General features: G+C 35.4%; 1 protein-coding gene across 15 annotated transcripts in view; it reads right to left on the bottom strand.

Moving 5' to 3' along the window:
• SUPT3H (SPT3 homolog, SAGA and STAGA complex component) overlaps nucleotides 1–13021 on the bottom strand; it is a 559042-nt gene that overhangs the window by 475935 nt on the left and 70086 nt on the right. The window contains exon 2 of one of the 15 annotated variants that reach the window (XM_075063615.1): nucleotides 9062–9169. The exons of the other annotated variants lie outside the window; for them this stretch is intronic. The gene's annotated coding sequence lies outside the window, so the exon portion shown is untranslated. The remainder of the gene's footprint in view (nucleotides 1–9061; nucleotides 9170–13021) is intronic. 15 annotated transcript variants of the gene reach the window in all.

Raw genomic sequence — 13021 nt, forward strand, 5'->3', positions numbered from 1 at the left:
GCATATATGATGCAATGTATATAATATATAATTTTATTATTCATATAGTTATGGAAAGTAAATAATACATGAAAGAAATGAAAGGCTTTTTTTTCCACCTTTTTTTTTTTTTAAGTCATCCCTGCCAGGGCCCCGCCGAAAATGTTCGAATTGGACCCCGCACTTCCTAAAGCCGGCCCTGTTCAAACCAAACTAAGTTTTGCTCTGTGTAAGAACACAGAATAGCCATACCAGTAGTCCATTTAGTCCACTATCCAGTCTCAAACTGCCTAGCACCAGATGCTTCGGAAGACCACTATGAAATAAACTGCCAATAAAGAAGTTTCTTCCTACTCATATCAGATAGAGAGTGGTTTATACCTTTTTTACGCATGAAGGTTAAGAATGTCCTTCTAAAAAAAAATATTCATAGATTCCAAGGCCAAACGTATCCACTGTGATCATCTATTTTCACCTGTATAATACAGGCCAGAGAATTTCCCCAAAATAATTACTAGACCATGTTTTTTAGAAAAACATCCAAACTTGATATAAAAGTTGTCAGTGATGGATAATCCATTACAAACTTTGTAAATTATTTAAATGGTTAATTATACTAACTGTTACAAATGTACACTTTTTTCCAGTCTGAATTTGTCTTGCTTCAACTTTCACCCAATGGATCATGCTATACCTTTGCATACTGAAGAGTTAATTGTTAAATATTTGTTCCTCATGTAGGTACTTACTGTCTAATCAAATCATCCTTAAACTTCTCTTTGTTAAACTACATAGATTGAGCTCCTTGAATCTATCACTGAAAGGTAGGTTTTCTAACCCTCTCCAATTTATCAACATCTTTCTTAAACTGTGGACAACAGAACTGGACACCATATCTCAAGATGGAACACTGCTTCTCAAGATGGAATCCCCTATCCTGTAAATATAGCCTACATTCTTTTTTCCAAGATGTATACATTTAGCCATATTAAAACACACACTGTTTGCTAGTGCCCAGTTTACCAAGCGAGCCAGATCACTCTCTGTCTGTGACCTGTACTGTTCATTATTGACACACAAACTTGGGCAGTCGTTATCTGAAAACTTTATCAGTGACAACTTCATGTTTCCTTCCAGGTAACTAACATTTTTATTCAATGGCGCAGGACCACAAATTAATCACTTGCAGGACCCCACTACAAACACATCCATTTGATGATGACTCCCTGTTTACTATTACAGTTAGCCACCTTTTAATCCATTTAATGTGTACCATGGTAACTGTCTCTTTCTAGTATTTTAATCAAAATGTTACTCAGTGCTAAATCAAATACCACACAGAATTCTATTACATCAACAATATTATCTTTGTCAAGCAAACTTGTAATCTCAAAAAAGGATATCAAGTTAGTTTGATAGAATGTTTTCCATAAGTGCATGCTGATCAGCATTAATTATAATACAGAATTCAAAGAATTAAGGAGGGTATCGGCCACTCCATTATCTTGCCAGGATCGATGTCAGACTATCAGCCCTATAATTACCAGGGTTATCCCATGTACCCTTTATCATCAAATATAACTATGGAATTTCTCATTATTTCTATAAATGTCTATCGCTTTTTTTTAAATCCTAGTAAAATCTTAGCCTTATAGCTATCCTGTGGCACTGGTTTCTACAGATCCCAGTCTCATTCAGAGCACAAGATAGACCTGATACGGGACTGAATCAGACTTGTGTAGTAAAGGAGGCTGTTGTTTTTAGGTTCCCTGCCTCATTTATTTCGGAAGTTGGAAGGTGAATAGTGAATGAGGCACGGGATCCTGGGATCTGATTTGACAAAGTGCAGAACACTCACAACTGCAACTGAACAGATGAGCTTTGAACATATAAAGTGATGCACAATGCTAAGTACTCTGAAAAATAAGGTCCTAAGCATCTCAAATTGGGCACCCAAAATTAGTAAATACTTTTGACCTCAGTCTCTCTGTACCTCAGTACCCAATCTTTAAAACCGAGATAATACCATCCGCTTACCCCACAGGTAAGTTCTAATGTTCTAATGTTTCTTAATCACTCTTATATCACAATGAATGTTACAGAAAATCCCAAGAGAAAATTAAAAATTCTGTCTTCATAGCAAAGTTTGGATTAGTGCGCTGTAAATAAGGCATATGGACACACACTGAACAAATGAAGATAAAACAAAGTATTAAACAGTAGTTCATACACTGAGCATCATCCACTCTGTGCACTGAATGAGGCAGAGGTCCTGTGGAAAAAATAATACATGATCATGTAATTAAAAAGCCTATTACAATGCACACACACAAGGGGGCTGATTTAAAGATGCATAGGCAACCTTAATTATTGCACTTCTTAACTGCTGAATGCTTGACTTCATAACCTTAATATTCATTTACTGTAGGTTTTTTGTCCGTAATACAGATGGAAAGATGCTTGTGGTAACAGTTCATCTTCTGTCTACCAACTGTTCAGACTGTTAGTTCATTAACACGTGTATTTAGCAGAAAGTAAGACAGGCCTCTCATGTAACTCTGCTACTTTGGGTTGCATAGTTCCCTTTCATCTAATCTAGAGAAAGTTACTAGTGCACCTTTGTGAAAAGAAAAGCATTTCATGAAGTACAAAAGCAGAATTTTTTCTAGAAAAAAGATGCATAATTCTAAGCATAGTGAAGAGAATAACAATGTTATGTATATGGATGTCCAATCTGATCCAATTACCTGGAAGGAAAAATAGTTTAAATTACTGTAGCTCCCACATACAGAAGTCAACAAATAACCTTCAGTCCACACCAAAAAACATAGGGATTCAATTTTATGTAGTAACCAATTGGATTTGTTCTCCAGTTAAAAAAGAAAAATAAATTATACCAACTCTTAATGGTAAAACAGCAGCTATTTCACTAACGTTTGTCTGAAAGACAACCAAATGTTATTTTTTAGCTCTTTGATTATTCTGTTTAACTTGTAAAGATGCCACTTCTTATTGCAAATATTCCATTTCTCAGAAGACTGGTATCATTTTTCCTGAAACTAAAATATAAACAAACTGCTGCAGAGCTGTTTCAAGGCAAACCTGGACCTCACAAAGCAAGAAAATCACATCTAGTTTTTTCTTAAAAAGTAAAAGTTTGCATATGCCAATAAGAAAAATAAATTTCATAGAAAATTCAAGATAAAAATGGCAAAATGGAATTTGACGATGACAAGACTACAGCCTGTTACTGTATTAACACCACATAATATACTTTGACCTATGACAATTAAAAAGTACTCTTTCTGGAAGTGAAAAGATCTGCTTATAATAGCTGCAATGATATAGGATGTGAAGGACAGGATTAGGTTTTTGTTTGCTTCTGGTGTTTTAATGAGCATAGTCACTCCCCAAGGTCCCAGTCTTACAATTTATTCCAGGACTCGTGCTCATGCAGAACCCACTTCCTTCAGCACAGGGGTAGACACAAAATAAGAGTTCTAAACTGCACAGAGTAAAAGCTTCAAGGCCCTGATCCTGCAACAGAATCCACTAGCACAGATCTTTACACCCGCAAAGAGTACCTCTGAAGTGGCACCCCATGGCATGTTGTTGTCATAGTAGGTACCAGATCCTGGTGTATGATCAGAACCTCCTATGTATGAAGAAGATGACAACATGAAAAGTCTATAAATGTTACAACCAGTCCCATCTAGTGGCTGTGTAAGTCATCTGTTATAACATAAATGTGTTTAATGTACATCTAAATATCAAATCCATCATTCCCTCAAATTAAAATATGTATATTTTTTCTGGGCTTTTTTTTTTTTTTTTTAATACTAATAAAGAAAAACTACATTTAATTTCAGCTACTCTGGTCATAAAACAATAAAAGATAAACCATAAAAAATGAACTATTCCATAAAAATATTAGTTTAGATTATATAAAAAAAACGAACAGTTTGATCATTTAAGTTAAATATGAAAAAAATATTTCTTTGTTGGTTCTCTAATTTATTTATTGTTAGCTGAAGTGCTGGACTTGAACCCAAAGTTCTCCTAATGCACAGAATAGGTACAACAGCATCAGGGAAGCTCTGTCACTTTCCTGGAAAAAATGCTTCAAACCATGACCTAAAGGAACCCTAGAAGTGGTCAAGAATGTGGTTTATTCTCCATGCCAGTTCAATATTTGACCACACTGCTGAGACGGGCAACCAAGGTGCCTTTTAGTACACTCCTATAGGTAAACACTACATCTATGGCTTGAGTTTAGAAACTGGTATTGTTGGGATCTTTTTTTTCTTTCTTACATAGTCTGATCAATCAGGCTTTTCCTTATTCCTTTCAAGTTGGTGGATCTGTTTTCATGTCAGAGTGGGTTTCATAATTCTCAGAAAATAATTCTTCCTAGTCATTGAATTAGATTGTTCATGACCTGGTTGGACACTACACCCAACTTTGGTTTACAACCACTGATGATCCATTTTTATTTCTAATCTCTGTATGTTATATCCATCTATATCGACATCCCAGTTATGATAAGTATCCCAACTCAGTTTTCCACTATGCCCATAAGATAGTTTCCTTCATTTCATATAATTTGTGTTATTCTTGCTTGTTTCTCATATTCCTTGCATTTATATAAAAGTTAATGTTGTTCCTATTCTTCATCTTATGTTTCAGCTCCATCTTTTACACAGACGTCTAATATACAAAGTAGAGCAGACCACATGAGTTAAGTGAAAGCTTTGCCTTTGATAAGAATGGCCCTACTGGGTCAGACCAAAGACTCATTTAGTCCAGTATCCTGTCTTCCGACAGTGGCCAGTGCCAGGTGCCCCAGAGGGGATGAACAGAACAAGTAATCAAGTGATTCATCACGTCACTCATTCCGAACTTCTGGGAAACAGAGGTTAGGGACACCATTATTGCCTCTCCTGGCTAATACCTAATTTAAAGCTCTCCAGCTGGTTTTGAACCAAGAGGTCTTTACCCCATACAACCTACTTTCTGCCTTAGGATTGGTGCCTACTTAACCAATCACAAAAAGCATCGAAAGTGCCCTGTACCCTTCCAGCAAGGTTTATGCATTTCTGGTATCCAGGACCCTTACTATTTCTTCATTTGCATTTGGCTTCAGAGGGATTTTCTTGCGAGATGACTTGAATCATAAGTTCTCTTCCAAGCTTCTTCTTGTCATTTGTGAAGATAAATCCTAATTCATTGGTGTAGTTTGATCTCACATGAATTGTAATCAGTAGGAAATATCCAAAATTCTTTAGGATACCTAGTTCCCTTGTCATACCATCATCTTTGGTACCCAGAAGGCACCAAAACTATTCTGTTTTATCAGGCCAATCAGCCCATGGTCCTCACTAAAGTCTCACTGATTACAGTTATGTGCTTTTCCTTCTTTGCTGCTGGTTCCATTTAACTACCTTCTTCTGGATCATTGGGATATTGTGTCTATTTGTGTCTTTTACCAGCCCTCTCCACAAATAAAAAATATTTGCTGTTGCTATCTAGAGTGGAAGGTTCCTGTCACAGTTCCAGGGTAAGCTGTACCATTGATGCCTCACTCAGTCTTTCAATGAGAGCTCTTCCGAGTGACAGGCCTAGCACTTTCACTTCTCTCAGAGTGGAATCCTGTGATTCTTCCCTACCAACTGGGTCTCCAGATTACAGCCCTTCTGTTTACCAGTGTTTCCTCAGCAGGTCCAATTGGGTTCATTCCCTATTATAGGCTTCCCTTCTTAAGCTATGAACAGTAGGCAGACACAGTGACCAGTTTCTTCAAAACTAAATATTATTTATACACGGAAATATAGTAATCAGAGATACAAGGTTAAAATAACAAAAGGTCTACATGTCTTATTGTCTTACCTAGGCTTAGAATTTCCATCGAGATTTAGATAGGCCCAACTTTGCCCTGGGATCCCAGCTCTTCTGAGGACCAAATCAGTCTCTTTCTTTGTAGATTCTGCCTCTTCCCACTCAGCTTCAGAGCTATTGTTGTTAACAGTTTCCAAGTTTTTTCTTTATTGATTCCCTGCTTCGATTCCACCTCCTTACTCCCATTTACCAACCAGCCTATTGTTCAAACTGTGGACTTAAATATTCAAAGGAATTGATATCTGTAGCATTTATTAATTAATAATGATTGGGCTATCTGCAACCATTGTCTGCCTTGCTGCAGATGCATAAAACCGTCCAGGACTGAGTTAGCACTTTACAGCCACGTAACTGACCCCATAATAGTAATCTGAGGGCTAAGCTACATGGTCCCACAGTTTGGACTACGGGATTTGAACTGCAGCGCACTATAATTCCCCAATGTGGATGCTCCAGCAAAATCTAAAGAGTAATCAGTTTGCATTAGTCCTCTTTAAACAAGACTAAGTTAACACGAACTAGGTACCTTTTAGTTCACATCCATAGCATGCACACAGAGAAGTTACCGCACAGCATGCTAATGCTTTCTGCAATTCACATTCTCATAGTCCAACTTGAGGAGCTGTGTAGACAGCCTAAAAGAAAGAGGCACAGCGCACACACAGGTAATCTGACAGAGGCATATATCACATTCAAAAAAAAAAAAAAAAAAGCAAGTATCTCATGTTCTTCACAGCGCCACTGATGTTTGTCCTCAGTTCTACCTTTCATATTTGCCACAATCTTCCATCTACTTTCTTGGCTTTTACAAGAATCCTACCTATTGTGTCAACTTGTAAGGGGTCTGTGGCAGTTCATTTCTTTGCTCAATTTTGGTTCCTTGGTTTCTCCTACTGTCTTAGGCACCCCCAACCCCTCCCCCCCAAAAAACCTGCCATATTGCTGAAAAACAAACTCATTAAAGAATTTAAAAAATCCTTTCTTGCTGCCTCCCCTTCCTTCTCTCTTCAATTTTACTCCTTCTATTCCCAGTATCATCTCTTTTCCAGGGCACATTTCCCTCCTTAGAAGCCTACAATGCTATTCTCCACATACCTGCAATAAATGTTTTGAACTAGGGGGGAGAGGCTAGGGTTTTCACCAGATATGGAATTGTGCAATAGAAGTAAATTCTGGGAACAAAAACCTTGCTGATCTATTGGGAGGAATCCAGAGAGAGAAATGGGAGGAAGGACTGAAAGAAAGGCAATAATTTCATTATTTTTAAAAACATGTTTTCCCTTTTAGTTTGACAGTTTCATTTTCACTGCTTTTTCATAGTTTTTCCTTCTCTGATAAAAATTTTAGTTTTCTGCATCCAATGAAGGATCTGAAAATCTGATGCAACATCTTTGGCGCTATCAAGCAGTTTGAAAAATCTGAATAGCGCCAATGTATTACAAGGAACCAGAGTGCAGAGTTATGTATATTCACAGAAATATTGAGAACCCAGTAGCTGAAAACATTGACTGTTGGGCCAAGTAATCCACCATCTGTGCAGTCTCCCCTAATACAATTGTATGTCAGTTTGTGTGGTGACCAGCTGAGTTACCTCTACTATCACAACGTTCTAGGAGGACTCTTGGTTAGACATAGATACATGCTTTCCTGTCATATGGGTGTAATCTGTAAAGTTAAAATGGCTGAGAACTTAAAATTTAGATGGTTACAGACCAGGAGTCTCAGTGACAACTGAACCTACTGATAGTCTGAATAAAAAGAGCTCTCAGCTACGCTTGTAGCTGTTTTCACTGCTTCACAGTGACTCGTATATTCTGGGCTTTAAAGTGATAATCCTAGAATTTTAGAGTGTCTCACACACAGATTATTGACTGCCTGGCACTCTGATTGGATGACCAACAACCAATCAGAATACGAGGATTCATTTACAATGAAGGCCTACAAACTACATTTTTTCCCCATGCCCTAAAGAAAGCTAACGCTCGCGCACACACACTTCTTTTTTTATATTAGATTTTTATAATCTCCAGCAAGTGGAACCATAAAGTACGCAGTGACTATCCCTAATTGCTCGAATCACTTGCTTTTTATTGCATACTATCCTGCCCTCATTTCCATTTTTGTTTTAGTCTTTTGTTTCATGGTGGTAGGTTTTAATTGTAAGCTCCTCTGGGCACTGATTTGCTGTCTTATTTGTTTGTAAAATCACCTGGAACAATAGTGATATGCAAAATTAACTAATAAAAAATAAACAACATGTGGCTGAGAACTAGCTACACATGGATTATGCCTGTTACTCTGGGAACTGCAGAACTAGAATAAACTGTACAAGTACATATCCACAACTATAAAGCACCCCTGCACTCTGAATAGTTTGTTATTCCATCTCAGTTATATATTTAAATTTCTCTGGGGTATTTTAAAAACATCTGTTCTGAAAGATACCATATAAATACTGTTTACTGAAAAATCCTACAGGGTGCAACCCTTGTAGACTGTCAATTTTAAATATGTATTATCTAGCCAATTGTCTAGGTAGATATTTAGAATATTTAATACTTTATATATGAAAAATACTGTAGAGTAGTTACTGTATAAATCAAGTGGCAATTTTAACTTCAATGTTTAGTATCCTAGCCATTTAAAAAAAGCATTTAACTTTCATTAGGCTCACTGAACAAATTTCATGTCTCAAATATTCATCCTTTCAGATTTATACAAGCACAGAAGCAACTGAAACTGGTATAATTTTAAATCCAGAAGCAACATTTTCTCATTGAGCTATGCCCCAGAAAACAGTGGCTTAACATGAAAACAGGGACACCAACTCTAAGCAGTATGAATGCTCCGCTATAATGTTTTTAAAAAACTTGTCTTCTAATCTTGATTGAGGTTTGAAAGGAGAAAGCCTGTCATTTTCTAGTGTAAATGTTGTGCAAAAGCTTTACAAATACAGATTTAAATCTACTATTGCCATTACTAAAATAAATGAAAAAATCTATAAGCAGCAATGAAACTGGCATGCAAATAAAGGAACTGTCAGGACATATATTGCCTAAAAATAAGCTTACAATAACTATTTTAAAGGCTGTGTGTGGTCTTACCCATATATTTTGGCAAGATGCACTTTCTGCAACCACAGCTAGATTCATCCAAAAGCAGTGGCACTGGAGAGTCTCTGTCTCACCTGTCAAAGTTGAAGAACGTTGTTCAGCAGACCACCATGAGTCCATGGATAGGATCCATAGCACTACAGCAGCTGTTCTTGATAAGTGTTTAACTATAGGGGAAAATACTTTATAAAAAAAAGTCTTCCATAAGAGGATCACCCTTAGTACACACGTATTTAAAAACAATGAGAAACAAGGACTCTGTCGCTTCGAAAATAAAACTCTCTGGACATTCATGTCATTTCAGCATAAATGTTCTAACAGGTATTACTATCCATTTAAAAAAACTGTTTTAATAAATAATTATTAGAAATATTACATTTACACAGTAAGTATACAATATTGTATTTACCTCATAAACTAGCCAAAGCATACTAAATGTCTATTAGATCTTACCAAAATTGTCTGCAGTCAAATAAAACCTCATTAAGTTAGTCTGTCTTCAGACATGTAAAATAAATAAATAAATAAATGTTTTCTTGTTCTTAAACAACCTCTTCCTGTCAAACCACAAATAGGTTAAGTATTTAGCCTCATCTCTTCTTTTGGGAGGGAGAAGCTGTGGGTTGCTTGGGTATGGTAAAAGGTAGGTAAACTCAAGGTACAAGTAAGACCAACAAGAAAAAAAATATATAAAGAAGTTGCTAATCTCATACCATATGAGAACATAGAACGAATAGCCCCAAAAGCTAGAAAAAGAACTTATCAAAATTATGGATATAAAAATAGCAACTTCAACACCAATTAGCAGCATGCAAGCATTAATTTCCATAGAGGTGAATATTTTCTAAAAATAGTCACTGCTTTAACTACTGAGACCTCCAATGGTTTGATTAGTGGTAGTACTGTATCATATAAGCAAAAAAGGCTTTAGATAGATTACTTTCACTTTTCCCTAGATATATTTAGTGGACTAACTAGCATAGTTAGGATATTATTTTTCTTTGGTTTTGTCAGTAGCATGTTTGAAATAAATTTTATTAAGTGGTAGTGTATGTAACATTGCATTGTGGGTAGCAGTTTCCTGCCTTAACCTAGCCACATCCTCAGCTGTTATATGAGACAAGTTTCCCATATTTTCTGCAAGCTGACTTTTTTTTTTTTTTTTTAAACAGACTGGAGAAAATACAAAACAATTATGTTTTTAAACAGCAACTATTGGCTGCTTACTGGACTACATATAACTAGAATGGCATTCTTACTTGCTGTACAGACTAAGAAATAAATGTATGGAGACCAGAAGAACGCCAATGATAATCAGAAAAATAATTGAGCAATAATGTACAAAAGCAGCAGTCAATAAGATATATTTGGCTTCTAAGATGCAGAAGCTTGTTCAAGGCCTGGAGAGCGGGCAGAGTTTTTCCATTATTGTTGCTGAAATGGGCATTATGTGACTTTTTTCTGCATAATGACAAATGAGGGTTAATAATCCAAGGCAATATGAAACAATTATGTTAATTACTAGTAAATTAATTATTGATCAACAGAGAATTACTCTCATCTCAATCTATAGCAAGGATTTCTGTTTTAGGTTTAAACTGACCTTTAGTGTAAGACTCCAAAGAGAAGAAATCAGACAATCAGTATTTGCTTACAACAGAAGAAAAGACACTATTTTTCACACAGAACCACAGACAATCAGCTTGATACCATTTATAGTTAAAATAATACTCAGGAGAAAATGGGGAGGTGGACAATGTATATACAGGAAAGAAATCATAAAAAATTAAGCATTTATTTGTTCAATACCCCAACAATGTCTATGAAAAGAAATATAAGTTGGCATAAAGAAGTATTTTTATTTAATACCATTCTTCTGCTAAATAGAAGGCAAGGTCTGTTATAATAGGTTAACATAACGTTATCCTGAATCTACTTCAGGCAACTGGAACAATGTTGGAAGTTTAAAATCCAAGTATACACTAGTCTATACAATGACATTTTTACAAAATGTGTAAATACTGTAATTACACATCTACACAGGAATAAAACACTAAATAAAGTAAAATGCAGCACCACAGAGAAAGCTATAATCAAAATGAGAACGACTTCTCTATGGATTTGTGAAATGCAAATCGCAAGCAGAGTGGCTTATGCCGTCAGCAACAGGAAAATGCAGCACTGTTTGAGACAGACCTAAAGCAGCAATACGTGTGGGTCTGACGCATCTGAAGAAGTAGCATAAGGATATGCCACATGATAGAAGTCTGTTTTATACTTCTGGGAGACACAAAAGATAAGGAATAAGCTATTCCTTTAAAAAAAAGATAGGTTAGAGATTCTTCTCTCATAGCAAGTTGGCCATAACATAAAAACAAACTTCAGAAGTACAAATATACTCTCTACAGTGTATCCTATAGTTTATATGCTGCATAAAGTATGAGTGACAAAAAGCAAAATGTTTGAAAATATAAAGCAAGGTTTACAGGTTTTCAAAACAAATTTCCTAAAAGATAAAGGATATGGTGGCATAAGTTTTGTGTTGACATTGATTTTAATTTCAAAATGACACTTAATTTTTCATCAAAGTCCATAATTTACAGAGCAAATTCTTTAGCCTGATACTTAAGTGTAATTATATCAGTAGCTTGAAGTAACCCCTATAGAATTTTTAAGTTAACTTTGCTTTCTATAGTTCTGTCTTTTAAACAAAAGTCAGAAGTATAAGTCTGCAATCAAGAGACATGTTTACACAGTGACGTTTCAGAATTAATATATTTTCTTCATCACATTAAAAGTCTAAGCTATTTTCAAAGAAACAAGTTGGTAGGTATTATCTCTGTACATTTTTTTTCTTCAGAAACTCTCTCAATTAAAAAGATTACTAAAATAACAAGGAAACATTTCTAACAGAGAGAAAACAAATTTAAATTCTACATGAATATAGAAAATGTCTAAAACTACACTTCAATTCCACTTTGGTATCAATGTGTTTCTAAGTTCGACAATCTTCACCCTGCCAAATGGAGAATTTATTGTAGTAATCTTAATCTTGATATCAGAGATTAATAAAGTAGCCTATCGCTCCTCAAAAGACCATCTCATTTACGTACTCACTGAAAGGGAAAGTTGGTGAAATATATTGAAGCAATGCAAGTCAAGGCAATTAAGAAAATTCATCTTGGATCAGTTTTATTTCAATGTACCGAGTTCAGAGATCTAGTTCTCTGTGGTGAGTATAATTTTCAGTTATTAAAGAAATGAATAGTAATGAATGTTGGAGCTTCTATCTTTTAGAATTATAAAGACTGGGCTTAAATATGGGACAATAACATTTTGCCTCCAACAGTAAAGTTATCCATAAGAACTGAATATACTTACCATAATACAATATCTGAAACTTTTCAGTGGTGTAAACGTATTTGCAGAGATGTTTGTACTTACAATTTGAAATTCCACAAATTATAGGGGCAAAATCTCCAAATGCTTTTATCACACTAAAAATTGATTAGACTTCTAATTCACGTGTGCTTTATTTATATAACAGAATTAGTGCTCTATTTCATCATTTTTATACCTTTAACTGCATTCTCACTGATGGCACTATCATATAATGAAAATATATATTTAGGAATACAAGAAACCTACCTTAAAAGGAACAGGTGGGTTTTTTGTTTGGCTGGGATGGTTTTGGTTGTATTTTTTAAAAAGTTCTACATACATCAGTTTATTCACTGATTTTCTCATTTTAAGGAACAGTCCTAAAAATTTGGGAACCTCTATAGAATAGGGAAAGTGTTGAATTGAAGACAATATAGTTTACATTCCAATACACATTATGCTGAGATGTTCAGAAACAGGACTGGTTTTATGTTTCTCTGATAAGTATGTGCCAAAGAAAAGTTTTACTGGAATACTCTTTTGCTATCACCTCTCTCCCCACTCCATCGAACCACACAAAATAGGGAGAACCTGATCTCCACCCACCCTTCAACCAATTAGTTTCACACCACTTCTAGTCAATTGCTTATTGC

Source organism: Chelonoidis abingdonii, chromosome 3 (genome assembly GCF_003597395.2).
Source record: "Chelonoidis abingdonii isolate Lonesome George chromosome 3, CheloAbing_2.0, whole genome shotgun sequence".
Classification (NCBI taxonomy): domain Eukaryota; kingdom Metazoa; phylum Chordata; order Testudines; family Testudinidae; genus Chelonoidis; species Chelonoidis abingdonii.